Below are 14,975 nucleotides of genomic sequence, written 5' to 3'. Positions count from 1 at the left end.
ACCTCTTGATTAAAACAACTATAAACCATTTCTCCTGCCCCTTCAAATCATGGGCTCCTTGAAGGCAGGGGCTGCTAGGAAATATTCTCCCTAACACCCACAGGAGCCTGGAAAGAGTATTGGTCAGTGGCAGATTAAAACATTAAATTGTCCCTTCTCATCCCATTACAACAATTGCCTCCTCTCCACCATCCCTCGCATATTCATCGTCTCCATTCCCCCTGTTATTAAATAAGGTCAAATTATCCAAATTTTTTAAAACACCTCAGACTTCTGCTTCTGACCAAGATGGAGTAAAAGGGACCAGATTTACCCTCCTTCCTGAAACAACCCCCCAAAATGGTAAAGTATATGAAATGATGGTTTTCAAGATACTGGAGATGAGACAACAAAGGACAGTGATCCCTGGGGGACTAAAATAAAAAAGATGAGCCCTGCGATTGCCTCAGCCTACTGCCTTAAGTTTCCAGAACAACATTGGTGGGGGTTGGGGGAGGGGGAACACAGGCAGAGTCCAGCAGATGCCCTGAGCTGTGGATCTGAATCTGAGCATTGAGGGAGATAGAGGCAGCCAGTATCAAGACAGAGTACCAAAGAGAGATGTATACAAGGAGAGAAATCTGGAGAGTTTTCAAAAGATCCCGCTGAAGTATTCAACAGAGTTGATCTTTTCCAAGGTCGGGAAAAAATCCACTCCAAAAGATTTGAGGGACTAGTACTTCACATAGGGCCAAGAACAATGCCATTTTCAACCAGAATCTCATGATCCACTTTGGGTAGATTACATTAAAAGTTCCCGTCCCAGCTGTCACAGCTGTGATCCTGCCTAACAAGTGGTAAAAGCAAGACTCAAAAGGATCAAACTGTTTCCAAATAACTTAACCACATCCCAGAATAAAGCTCAAGAATATTTCTAGGAATATAAAAATATCCATCACAATCCTATAACCCAATCAAAACTCGGGATTTTTTTTAAAAGAAGCAGGAAAATACAGCTGACCCTTGAGCAACATGAGGGTTAGAGGAGCCAATCCCTGTGCTGTCAAAAATTCATATTTAACTTTTTATTTCCCCAAAACTTTAGCCTACCATTAATAGCCTACCATTGACTAGAAGCCTCACCAATAACTTAAACAGTTGATTAACCAAATTGTGTGTGTTATATGCATTATATATTCTATTCTTACAATAAAGTAAGCTAGAGGGAAATATTATTTTAAAATCATGAAAATACTTTAACAGTACTGTAGTATATTGGGGAAAAAAACCCATGAATAAGTGGATCCAGGGAGTTCAAACCCATGCTGTTCAAGGGTAAACTATACTACCCATAGGAAAAGAAAATCAATCAATCCAAACCAAACCAGTACTGGCAAAGATGTCAGAATGAGCAGACGACGATATTAAAACAGTCCTTATTACTATATGCCATATGTTCAAAAGTTAAACAAAGGCATGAAAGTTGAAAAGAAGATGCAAATTAGAATTCTAGAGAGAAAAACTGAATTGTATGAGATTAAAAAATAAACTTAACTGGATTAGCACCAGCTGAGATGTAGCAGAAAAAAAAAAAAGAACTTAAAAAGTTGGTAGAAGAAAGTATCCAAAATAAAATACAGAAAAGAGGGAAAAGAAAGAAAGAGAGGAAGGGAGGGAGGACAAGAAAGAGAAGGAAAGAAGGAAGACAGGGAGAGAGGGAGGAAGGAAGGAAGAATAAAGAAAAGTATAGTGAGCTGTTGGGCAACTTTAGATGGTCTAACATATGTGTAATTTAAGTCCCAGAGGAGAGGAAAGGGAGAAGGAGAAGAAAATATATTCAGAGAAATAATTCATGAAAAATTTCCAAGTTTTATGGAAACTATAAACTCACAGATCTAAGAATCTTAAGAAATCCCAAGCACAAGAAACATGAAGAAGAAAACTACCTCAAGGCATATCATAATTGAAATGCTCAAAATTGGAATACAGACAAAAATAAAGCAGCCAAAGAAATAAGACATGTTATTACAGAGGAACAAGATATAGACAATATATTCATTAGCAGACACAATGCAAAAAAGAACACAAAGGAGCAACAACTTTAAGGTACTCAAAGAGAAAAACTATGAACCTAGATTTTTATACCCAACAAAAATATCTTCCAAAAAATGAAGGTTGAGCAAATGGCAGCAGAGGAAGCAGCTGTAAGCTCTCATATCCACAGAGAAAAATTAAAGCATGTGCACATGCACATATGCAGACACACAAACACACACACACAGCAGAAATAGCCAGAAACAATTTTGTCAGAAGTCTAGAAAAGAGTCAAAGGTTTACAGAGCCAAGAGAATAGTTAATTTAAAAAAAAAAAAAAAAGGAACTTGAAAACAATAGGAAAGCATTGTGACGTTTTTGCTTGACCTGCTCTACTCAATCTCCAACAAGACAGCAGTCTTGAAGTGGTGACAGCCCATGTTCCCAGTTAGAACCCTTAATCCCTGATTCCAGAGAAAGCAGAACAGACCTTATTCACAAATTATTTTGTATGTCTGTTATAGGCTATCCGGGGACTACCTGAAGGACTGATGCAAGGCACTCATCTATATTTTGCAACTCTGAACTTAAACCAAAAACTCATAGTCATTAGTTGAAATGCTGCAAAAATGTAAAAAATGTCCAAGTTTGGGAAAGGAAGAGAATCCGATTTCTCAGCTCCAGCTGAAAACCAACAGGAAAACCCAAATTTTCATTTAAATATTGAGTAATTAGAGACACCAAAGAAGCAAGATGTTCATTAAGCTAACCAATTATCATAATAATCGTGTTGTGCTTTTATTTTGTTTTTGAAAAAATAATAAACATAAATACAAATATTCTCCTAGGAATGTACTGCACTCTATTTGCAAATACAAATTTTCAAAGTTGAATTGAGATTGATATAATAGAACAAATATAAATAAGTGTTCAATTAAAACCACAAAAGGCAGGGATGCCTCAGTGGCTCAGCTGGTTAAGCATCTGACTCTTTATTGGGATCATAATCTCAGGGTCGTGAGATCAAGTTCCATGTCCAGCTCCACACTGAGCATGGAGCCCACTTGGGATTCTTTCTCCCTCTATCTCTGCCCTTCCCCTGCCGCCTACTTGTGCTCTCTCTCTGTCTCTTGGGAAAAACAAACAAACAAAACAAAAACAAAAAACAAAACACACAAACAGCAGAAAAAGAGTAGAAGATCAAAACAGGAGCAAAGAACAAGGGCAACAAACACAAAGCAGTAACAAATACGATAGATATTATTCCAACTATATCAACAATCACTTTGAATCTCAGGGGTCTAAATGCACCAGTTAATAGAGATTGTCAGAATGGATCAAAAAACATGACCCAACTATAAGCTGTCTATAAGTCCACTTGAAATACAAAGACATGTATAGGTCAAAAGAAAATGGACAGAGAAAAATGCACTGTGTTAATACTTATCAGGAGAAAGCAGGAGGGACTATATTAATTTCAGACAGAGCAAAAGTGAAACTAAAAATATCAGGGATAAAAAAGGTATTGCATAATGATAAAGAGGTCAATTCTCCAAGAAGACATAACAATTTTAATGTGCATGCACCTAACAACAGAACATCAAACTACACGAAACAAAAACTGATAGAACTGTATGAAGAAGTAGATGAATCCACTATCATAGTTGGAGACTTCAACACCCCTCACTCAAAAAATGGACAGACCTAGCAGGCAGAAAATCAATAAGAATATAGTTGGATTCAGCAACACCATCAGTCAACTGGATTTAATTGACATCTATTGACTACTTCATCCAACAACAACAGAACACACATTTTTCTCAAGCTCACAGAGAATCTTCAAGATAGACCACACTTTCAGCCACAGAACATACTTTAACAAATTTAAAAGGATAGAAATCATGCAATTTCTGCTCTGAGATTATAACGGAATTAAACTAGAAACCAGTAAAAGATAGCTGGAAAATCCCAAGTACTTGTAACTAACACATGAGTCAATGTTTTGAATTAAATAAAAATGAAAGCACAATTTATCAAAATTTGTGGGATGCAGGGAAAACAGTGCTTAGAGGGAAATTTATAGCACTCAATGCATAAATTAAAAAAGAAGAAAGACCTAAAGTCAATAATCTAAGCTTCACTTTAGGAAACTAAAAGTAGGGCACATTAATTTTAAACCAAGCATAAGAATTAGAGCAGAAATCAATGAAATTGAAAAGAGGAAATCAATAATGAAAATTAATAAAACCAAAGCTAGTTCTTTGAAAAGAAGGAATAAAATAAAATATGTAAGCCTCACCTAGGCAGATTTAGAAAAAAAAAAAAAAAAGGATTAGGCCCAAATTACTAATATCAGAAATGAAAGAGTGGACATCACTATCGATCCCATTAAGAAGATAATAAACGAACACTATGACAAGTCTGATAACCCTGGTGAAATGGACCAATACCTTGAAAGACAAATCCCCACAGGAAGAAACAGATGATCTGATTAGGTCTATAGCTATTAAAGAAATTGAATCAATGGTTAATAACCTTCCAAAATAGAAAGTACCAGGCCCATATGGGTTCACTGCTAAATTCTACCAAACATAAAGAAATAAATTACACCATTTCTCAACTATCATTTTCAGAAGACGGCAGCAGAGGAAATACTTCCTACTTTCTAATGAGGCAGGCATTGCCCTAATATCAAAACCAGACAAAGACTTTATGAAAAAAGAAAACTACAGATCAATATGTCTCCTGAACATAGATGCAAATACCCCCCCAACAAATTAGCACGTCACATGTAACAATGTATAAAAAGAATCATACCCCATGATGAACTGGGACTTATCCAAGGTATGGAAGCCTGGTTTGACATTCAAAAAATCAATAAGCATAATCCATCATATCAAGAGATTAAGAAGAAAATCACATGATCACATCAACAGCAGAAAAAGCATTTGACAATATTCAACACCCATTTGTTAAAAAAAAAAAAAAAAATTCTCAACCAACTTAGAAGAAAGCTTCCTCAACGGGATAAGGACTGTCTACAAAAAAACCTACAGCTAACATCAAACTCAAAGCTTTCCCACTAAGATCAGGTACAAGACAAGGATGTTTTCTCTCATCAATCCGTTTCAACATCATAGTGGTAACCCTTACTAAAATGTCAAAATGCAAGAAAAGGATATAAATGTATACAGATTAGGAAGGAAGACATAGGGATGCCTGGGCGCCTCAGTGGGTTAAGCCTCTGCCTTTGGCTCAGTTAATGATCTCGGGGTCCTGGGATCGAGCCCCAAGTTGGGCTCTTTGCTCAGTGGGGAGCCTGCTTCCCTTCCTCTCTCTCTCTTCCTGCCTCTCTGCCTACTTGTGAACTCTGTCCAATAAAGGATGTTTACAGTAGTTTAATTCCTAATTTCCAAAACTTAGAAGTAACCAAGATGTCCTTCAGTGGCTGAATGGGTAAGTAAACTGTGGTACATCCAGACAATGGAATAGCATTGAGTGCTACAAATAAATGAACTATCAAGCCATGAAAAGATATGAAGGAACCTTAAATACACGAGGCATAGCTGAGATGATTACAGGTTGGTGCCAGACTACTGCAGAAAGCGAACATCACTCTAAAGCAAATCAAATGAACTTTTTGGTTTCCCAGTGCTCATAAAAGTTATGTTTATACAAAACTGTAGTTTACTAAGTGTAGCAAAGCATTATGTCTAAAAAACACAATGTACATACCTTAATTTAAAGATACTTTATTGGAAAAAAAACTAAACATCATCTGAACTTTCAGCAAGTCATAGTTTTTGTGCTGGTGGAGAGTCTTGCCTCAAGGCAGATTGCTGCTGACTGATTAGAGTGGTGGCAATTGAAGGCCGAGGTGGCTTTGGCAATTTCTTAAAATAAGATAATGATGAAGTTTGCCACAATTGATTCTTCCCTTCACAAACAACTTTTCTCTACAAGTGATGCTGTTTGCTAGCATTCTGCCCACAGCAGAACTTCTTTCCAAATTGGAGTCAATCTTCTCCAAACTGCCACTGCTTTATCAACTAAGTTTAGATAATATTCGAAATTCTTTGTTATCATTTCAACAGTCTTCACAGCATCTTCACCGGGAACAGATCCCACCTCTATAAGCCACTTTCCTTGCTCAACCGTAAGAAACAAATCCTCATCTGTTAGTTTTATCATGAGACTGCAGCAATTCAGATATAATTATAATGAAAAAGTTTGAAATATTGTGAGAATTACCAAAATGTGATACAGAGACACAAAATGAGCAAATGCTGTGGGAAAATAACACCAATAGACCTGTTCAACACAAGGTTGCCACAAACCTTCAATTTGTTTAAAAAAAAAAAAAAGCCATTATCTGTGAAGCTCAATAAAGCAAAACACAAAATCTGCCTGTACTAAGTGAAAAGCCAATCTGAAAAGGCTACATACTGTACAACTCCAACTACATGACATTTCGAAAAAAGCAAAACTATAGAGACAATAAAAAGATAGTGTTTGCCAGAGGTGGGAAGGAAGAGATGAGTAGGAAGAACACAGAGAATTTTTAGGGCAGTGAAAATAGTTTGTATACTATAGTACCTGATATAACATCATAATGATTGTATATGTCATTATACATTTGTCCAAACCCACAGAATGTACAACACCAAGAGTGACTCCTAAGTTGAACTACAGATTCAGGGTAGTTACAACATGTCTGTGTGGGTGCATCCTCACTTAAACAAACAATTATCATTCTGGCATTCTGGTAAGTAATGTTGATAACAGAGGAGGCTAAGCACATGTGAAGGCAGAGGTATATGGGAATTCTCTGTACCTCTATCTGAATTTTGTTGTAAATCTGACTGTTCTTAGGGTGCCTGGGTGGCTCAGTGGGTTAAGCATCTATCTTCAGTCAGGTTATGATCCCGGGGTCCTGAGATGGAGCCCCACATCAGACTCCCTTCTCCATGGTGGCAGGGGGTCGGGGGAAGTGGCCTGCTTCTCCCTTTCCCTCTCCCTGCCACTCCCCCTGTTTGTTCTCTTTCTCTGTCAAATAAATCAATAAAATCTTAAAAAAAAAAAAAAAAAAAAGAAAGAAAGAAAGAAAGAAAAGAGAAAAAAACTAAGACTACTCTTTAAAAAAAAAAAAAAACTTAAAAAAAAAAAAAGCAAATTGAATCCAAAGTATGTAAAAAAAAAAAAAAAAGGAGGGCGCCTGGGTGGCTCAGTGGGTTAAGCCGCTGCCTTCAGCTCAGGTCATGATCTCAGGGTCCTGGGATCGAGTCCCGCATCGGGCTCTCTGCTCAGCAGGGAGCCTGCTTCCTTCTCTCTCTCTCTCTCTGTCTGCCTCTCGGTGTACTTATAATTTCTCTCTGTCAAATAAATAAATAAAATCTTAAAAAAAAAAAAAGGAAATAATAAAGTTCAGATCAAAAATTAATAAAACTGAAAACAAATAGGGGAATCAATGAAACCAAAACCTAACTTTTTAAGATCACTAATAAGGACAAACCTCTAGCTACACTAATCAGGATAAAGCCAGAAGATACAAATTACCAATGTCAAGAATGAGAGTGACATAACTACAGATTCCACAGATATTAAATGGATAATAAGGGAATATTATGAACAGCAGTAAATTCAGCAACATAGATGAAATGGACCAATTTGAAATATATAAACTAGTAAAGCTCACTCAAAACAAAACAAAACAATAAAAACAGATAATCTAAATAGCCTTAAAGTGCATTGAAGAAATGGAATTTGTAGTTTAAAAACTTCCAAGGTGCATTCTGTCAAACATTTAAGAAAAAAATTATACCAATTCTACATGGACTTTTCCAGAAAATTTTAAAGGAATGAATATTTCCCAGTTCATTCTACTAAGCCAAAATCACCCCAGTAACAAATTACCCTGACAACCCCGAAGACATTATAAGAAAAAAGAATGAACTATACTAATATCCCTCATGAATACAGATTTTTTTAATTCAGCAACAAAGTCCAACAATATATAAAAATGATAATAAATCATGATTAAGTGGGATTTAATCTCAGGAATGTAAAAGTAATTTAATATTCAAAAATCAACTGATGTAATTTACCATACTAACATTATATATATGTGTATATTATATATATATATATATAAAATATGTATATATTCAAACAGTCATCCTAATAAAAACTCTCAGAAAACTATACAGAGAAGGAAACTTGACTTGATAAACGACATCTACAAAATACCTATACCTAAAATCATACATAATGGTGAAAAAAACTGAATGATTTCCTGCTAGGATCAGGAGAAAGACAATGATGTTCACTCTCAAGCACTTTTATGTAACATTTAAAAAAAAAATTTTTTTTTAACGGAATTTCGAGTCATTGCAATAAGGCAAGAAAATGAAATAAAAGATATCCAGATTGGAGAAAACAAACACTGTCTTTATTCACAGACAATGTGATCATTTATGCAGAAAATGGGATGAGATGCACACAAATACACACACACCTAAAACTAAATGAGTTTAGCAACATTGCTAGATACAAGATAAATATACAAAATACACACTATATCAACATACCAGCAATGAGCAATTACTAGTTGAAATATTTAAAAATACAATGATTCACTATTTGCATCAAAAACATGATTTAGGGGGCACCTGGGTGGCTCAGTGGGTTAAGCCTCTGCTTTTGGCTCGGGTCATGGTCCCAGGGTTCTGGGATCGAACCCCACATCGGGCTCTCTGCTAAGCAGGGAGCCTGCTTCCCCCTCTCTCTCTGCCTGCCTCTCCGCCTACTTGTGATCTCTGTCTGTTAAATAAATTTTTAAAAATATTAAAAAAAAAACCACATGATTTAGAAACCAATTTAACGAAAGTTCTACCATGACAACCTCTTTCTTCCTTCTTTTCCCTACTCTACTTGCTGCTCCTTCAATGATTCCCTGCTCTTCCATTTCAGGAGCAGGGTCAAGGCCAAACTCAACAACTCCTCAGTATGGCCAGCAAACTCAGAACATCAATGTTACTGAATGCAATGAGACTTTGAACAGTTTACATGGGGATCAGTCTTTATGATAAGAATCCTTATGAAAACCAGAGGAGCAAAGCTCTTCTCTCTCAGTCATGGGTAACCTGCATTGTAATGGGCTGGTGGCTCTACCTGTGTCCCTTCTCTCCCATCTTAATTTATTTTACAAAAGTTCTCCTCTTATCCCCCCATCCAATATGAAACCAGTCCAGACAATCACAGCTTTCAAGGCTGTGACCTGGCCCCTACCTACCTTTCCAACATTATTCCCCCCTTCACTGGCCCTTCCACCAGCTAAACTGATTCACTACTCCCCATACATTCCCCACAGTGTCCCTTGTCAGTGCATAAAATTTTCAAGGATTTTCTCTCACCTCTCCCTTTGGACGGTCCCCACATCATCCTCAATTACTCTTCCTTCTGTTCACATGCAGGTTCTCCCCAGGACTCAGAGACCAGCTGAAAATGCCTCTTCCTTCAAGAAGCCTTTACTGACTACCAGTCAAGGGAATCATGCTTCCTCTGAGCCCCAAGGGCACTGTGTCCCCCAACCAAGGCCAAGAGCCCTTTTCCTTTTCTACGTGTTTCTTGTCTGATCCTTATACAGATAATTCAATAGACAGAGGCAGAGACTGGCTCACTTCTACAATCCCTAAAGCCCCTCCAACAGGGCCTGGCACAGACAGAAGAAACCATCAGTGAGTGCTGGAAGGAAAGAAGGTAGGTAGCTTCTTCTGGGAGGAAGAAAATGAAACACTTGAATAAAGAGAGGTAGAAACTGTGAAGGGAGGGGACCTGACATTCTTCTTGTTCCTGGCACTGAACTGCTGGGATTACAGAAGTTGAGGTCCATGGAGGAGCTTGTACCCATCATAGCCAGGAGCTCCTAGTGGGTTATGAGGTGTAGCAAAGAGGGCAGGCTATTCAGGGAGAACTTCTCACCACGGCTGTGCTAGACTGGAGGGAAACTGTGCCATTTCATGCTTCTTCGCCTCCTCTTTCCCCTCCTCTTTCCACCTGCTCACAAGCCAGGTGGTTTGGCTTCATGCAGGCCTTTTCAGAGTTCATCTCCAAAATTCAGCACAAAAAACTATCACGAAAAGTGACTTTGTCTTTAATGAGATTTTCCAGACTCAAGAGTCATGTCCAGCAGCTAGAGGGAGGAAACAGCAGGGTCTCTAGGCTCCCTGCTATCTACATGTCACCAGTCTGAGGCCTGGGACCAGTAGTCTTATGCCTTCACTGGGCATGAGAATCAGCTGGGGCCATTTTAAAAATATAAATTGCCCATGTCTGACCTCCAGAAGTGGAACTGCAATGATCAGAGCTTGAGCCCAGGTGTGACCACATCTTAAAATCTCCCATAGTGATTCTCCTGGGCAGCCAGGTTCGGAAGCTGGGCCAGCCTAGGGAGGGCACCTGCCCCTATCTGCATGGTTTGCTTAAACACCACTCCACCCTAGATCCCTAAGTGAAAAGCAGGATAGCCGAGTGGTACAGAAAGACACTAGCCATCAGTCACCTAGGTGTGCATCCCAACCCTACAGAGTAGGACCTTGCAGAGTGACTCTACCATTTAAAATCTTGGTTTACTCATAGACAAATTAAGAAAAACAATCTTTGGGGCACCTGAGTGGCTCAGATTGGATGGTTGAGTGTCCGACTCTTTTTTTTTTTTTTTTAAGATTTTACTTATTACTTATTACTTATTGACAGACAGAGATCACAAGTAGGCAGAAAGGCAGGCAGAAAGAGAGAGGAGGAAGCAGGCTCCCCACTGAGCAGAGAGCCCGATGTGGGGCTCGATCCCAGGACCTTGGGATCATGACCTGAGCCGAAGGCAGAGGCTTTAACTCACTGAGCCACCCAGGTGCCCCAAGTGTCCGACTCTTGATTCTGGCTCAGGTCATGGTCTCAGGGTTCTGGGACAGAGTCCCATGTTGGGCGTTTTGCAATTGTGTGCTTGAGTGTTTTCTCCCTCCTGTCCCTCTGCCCCTCACCCCTCTAAAATAAACAAATAAATCTTAAAAAGAAAGAGAGAGAGAGAGAGAGAAACAGGAAGGAAGGAAGGAAGGAAACAATCCTCACCTTGCATGGCTGCTAGGCAAATTAAATGGAAAGGTATAGTTCAAGAACCCCATAGGGGCCCTAGAACACAGCACATATTCAAGCAGTAACCTCACACTGTCAGTTTAGCCTCTAAAAGTAGAGGCAGAGGCCCAGGTGCCCCGCTCTCTTCCTGGGTGACATTGGTAAGTCACTGGACCTCCCTGGGCTTCAGCTGCCTTATCTGTAAAATGGAGATAATTACAGGCAATAGCTGAGACTTTCTTTTCTCTTTCTTCTTCTTCTTCTTTTTTTTTTTTTTTTAGATTTAGGAGTCACCATGAGCAGCAACAAAACTATTTAGGTTAAGGGGAACCCAAGGATGGGCACAGAGGGATCATTCCAGACAGCTGCTGTGGCTTCCTATCCCCAGACACACCCCAATCCAGGCGTCTTGGTCCTTTCATCTTCCCCATCATCGCACCAATTGCACCAGTCCCCAAGCCTTGCCTGGAGGATCCCTTCCCAGGACCTCTGAGCTCCCCTCACCCCACTGCCACGGCCTCATATTAGTCATCGTCTCCCACCCAGATGTCCAAACCAAAGCTGCCTCCAGCCCACTCTCCACCCTCAACAAGCAGGATCCTCCTAAAATTCAAGTCTGCTCATATTACTCTTCTGCCTAGAATCACTCAGCAGCAACACATTTGGCTGCAGTGGCAGGAAGCTCGTGATCAGGGCCAGACCCTTACCTCCCGGCCCACCCTCACCTCTTCCACCCCCCACACCATACTGAACTGCTTGCCCTTCCTCTAAGACGCCAGCATCCTCCATCCTGGGCAGCTCTGGGCCTTTCCCTGCTGCTCGTTGGCTGAAATGCCCTCTCCCAACCTGTGTGCCTACCTCCATTCCTCCAAGGCTCTGTCTGCTTGGTCACCCCTTCCACCAGGAATCCTTGCCTGAAGACCCTCCCCAGGCTGGGTTAGGAAACCTCAGGGTCAGCCCAGTCCCTATGCTGTCACTGCAGTTGTGCTGTTTACAAAGGTGGGAGAGAACTCAGACCCTCAGAGAGCTGGGGAGGACTCAGACCCTCTCAAGGCCAAGTCCAAGGCTTTCTCTCCATTTGGCTCATCACACAGAGCAGTTACCCACAGAGTCTAGACCCCTGCCTGGCCTATGGAAAGACTTCAGCAGAGCTGAGTCAATTTGAATGGAAGCTGCCTAGTTAGACAAAGAGCACTGGGCTTGGGCACTAGGTTAGAACATGCTGTAGTTCTATCGATTGTGCCTATCTCACACACACACACACACACACACACACACACACGCACATGCACCTCGCCCTGCATACACACATGCACACACACATGCCTGTGCCTCTCTTATGACCACTATATTTCAGTTACAGACGGAGACCCCTCCAGCAGCTCAGCCCCCTTCTAACCAGGTTCCGCTTCATGGAAACACACAGAAATTGGGAAGCTCAGTCTGCAAGCCCAAGAAACCCCAACTGCTCCTCTTTAGAGAACCCCAGAGCACCAACTGGTGCAAGAGCATCCACTTCCACCACTGCTGAGCTGAGGCCGCCCTACCCACTGCTGGAAAAAAGCAGCCCTTCTGCCAGCTCCCATGGAGGCCAGGTGGTATCAGAAAGCCACCAAGCACCATCACACACCAGAGCCACTCAGACGGAGCAGGCATGAGTGATGTGGGCCCTGCAGGATCTGGCATGGTCCAATAGGGGACCAGCAGGGTGAGCAGGAAAACCAAGCAAGCTCCCCAAGAAGAAATGGATGCTATGGAGGAGGCCAGACATGGCCCCGGTCTGCTGTCAGGCACCAACATCTCAGGTCAGAGTCCAAGGAAAGGGCAGCATCATGGCAGAGGGCTGAGATGGGATGGCAGAGTGGGGCCAGGCGGGCATGGTGGTATGGGGAAGCAGAGCAAACCAGCGGCCCTCGGGTCTGATTCCATCACACCTACAAGGTGACCCAGGACAGCCTGTTCGCTCACACCTACACAACAGGGACAAGAGCCATGGAGGGTGCAAGGAGGCCCTGCCCATGTCTGCACCCAGCCCCATGCGCTGACAGCTCGCCCTCCATGGTGAGGACAGGAGAGAACCTGGCCCTCCCGAGGGTTAGGGACCTTTGCCTCTGCCTCTCCCGGGCCCAAGGAAGAGTCCAGAGTGCTCCTGCCCACTCCTGCACACACCTCCCCCAACCCCTCATGAGGCCCTCCATCTCCCAAGCCAGGGTCTTGCTGCCATCGGGATGTCACATGGACTTCATGCACTGTCCCCGGCTACCCCGGGAGGTGCCGGCAGGATTATTCCATGAACCGTGCTCGCAGAGAAACCAAATGCCAGCTTGCTTGCCTAAACCTAATGCAACATTCTTAATGACCCCCAAAGGGGAGGCAGCCAGGGAGACTTCAGACAGAGGCAAAGGGAGCAGCTTCTCACATACCTGCTGCTCAAATGCCCAGGCCCAGGGTCCGTGCTGAGCACATTAGAGAGAAGGGAAACCAGGGACCCAGCAGGTCAGGCCCTGGAGTGGGGGGCAGTGCAGGCTGGGGAGGAGGCAGAGGGCAGTATGGGGCAGGCAGTAGAGGTGAATGTCCTTGCAGGCCCTCAAAGAGACCTAGTCCTGTGCTCTTGCACTTGGCCTTCGGTTAATAATAATTATTAAGTCTGCTCCCACATGCATGGCGTCACCACATGCCAGCCCTGCTCTGAGACAGGTCGCTGCGGGTGTAGGTGTAGGTACCAGGTCAGACAGGTACAAGCGTAGACGTAGGCACACATTGGCCACAGCTGGAGGGAAAGGTGTCCATATACAGAGGTACAGAGAGATGCATAGATAGAGGCTCAGTCTCAATCCTCACCACAACCCCATAGGAGAACAGATGTTCCGTAGCCCCATTTTACAGAGGAGGACACAGGGCTGGCAGTAAGCTTGGGCTACCACCCAACAGTGACTCTGGGAGCGTGGCCCCCATCAAAGACCTAGGAAAGACACCTCAGGGAGCAGCCTGAATGCTCCCATAGCTGCATGGCCCAGGGGACAAATCGAGGGAGTCACCACTGGTCTGTCACCGTTTAAGATTCCTGCACCAGATATCCGACCCCCACCCCCACCCCCCTTTTTTACCAGGTTTGAAGAAACCACCTTGTGGGCTCCACAAGGTGCCGGCTTCAGCCCACAAGTGAGACCACAGCTGCCGAGTGGGAGTTTGCAGCAGGCATGCCCCTCCACAGAGGGCAGGGAGGGAATGCTTCTCAGTAGCTCAGCGTATGCTTAAGATCCTGGAAGCAGATCAAAAGACCTGAGATGAAATCACAGCCCTGCCAGGCATCCGCGATGTGCCCAAGAGTCACCTGATGTCTAACCTCGCTTCCTTGTCTGTGCAGCAGGGATGACAGAAGCAGCTCTGCCACACGACGGAATCGGCGGAGCCCTCTGCTCAGGGCCCAGCACCCCACAAATGCCCCATCGGTGTTGCCTACTCTCCTTGTGATTGGAAAGCAGTCAGTGTCTATGTGGAAAACCAAAGCAGGAAAAATTAGGCCCCCAGGGGCCCCTCTGCAGCAGGAAGCCCCTGGGATGGGGCCACCATGTCCCAGGCCCAAGGCCACAGACATGGCCACATGTGTGAGTGGAGCAGGACTGAGTTACCACTCTGCCCAGGGACTGGAAGGCTCCACAGAGCAGGACCCTCAAGGATGAGAAGGTAGGACCCAGAAGGATGCACAGAACGGGCCTGGAGGTAAGGAAGGAGCTGGTATGCCTGGGGCACAGGAGGCACGGTGGGGAGGAAAGAAGGCCAGAGGCAAGGCAGAGAGGCCACACCAGGAGCTGGAACTAGAAATGGTCACC

General features: G+C 42.8%; 1 protein-coding gene across 2 annotated transcripts in view; it reads right to left on the bottom strand.

The window, feature by feature from the left end:
- The window catches only part of GRID1 (glutamate ionotropic receptor delta type subunit 1), a 693,966-nt gene that overhangs the window by 600,279 nt on the left and 78,712 nt on the right, over positions 1–14,975 (bottom strand). The gene's annotated exons all lie outside the window — the stretch shown is intronic.

The sequence above is a fragment of the Mustela lutreola genome, chromosome 4 (genome assembly GCF_030435805.1).
Source record: "Mustela lutreola isolate mMusLut2 chromosome 4, mMusLut2.pri, whole genome shotgun sequence".
NCBI lineage: Eukaryota > Metazoa > Chordata > Mammalia > Carnivora > Mustelidae > Mustela > Mustela lutreola.
This window is presented reverse-complemented; position numbering and strand designations above follow the sequence as displayed.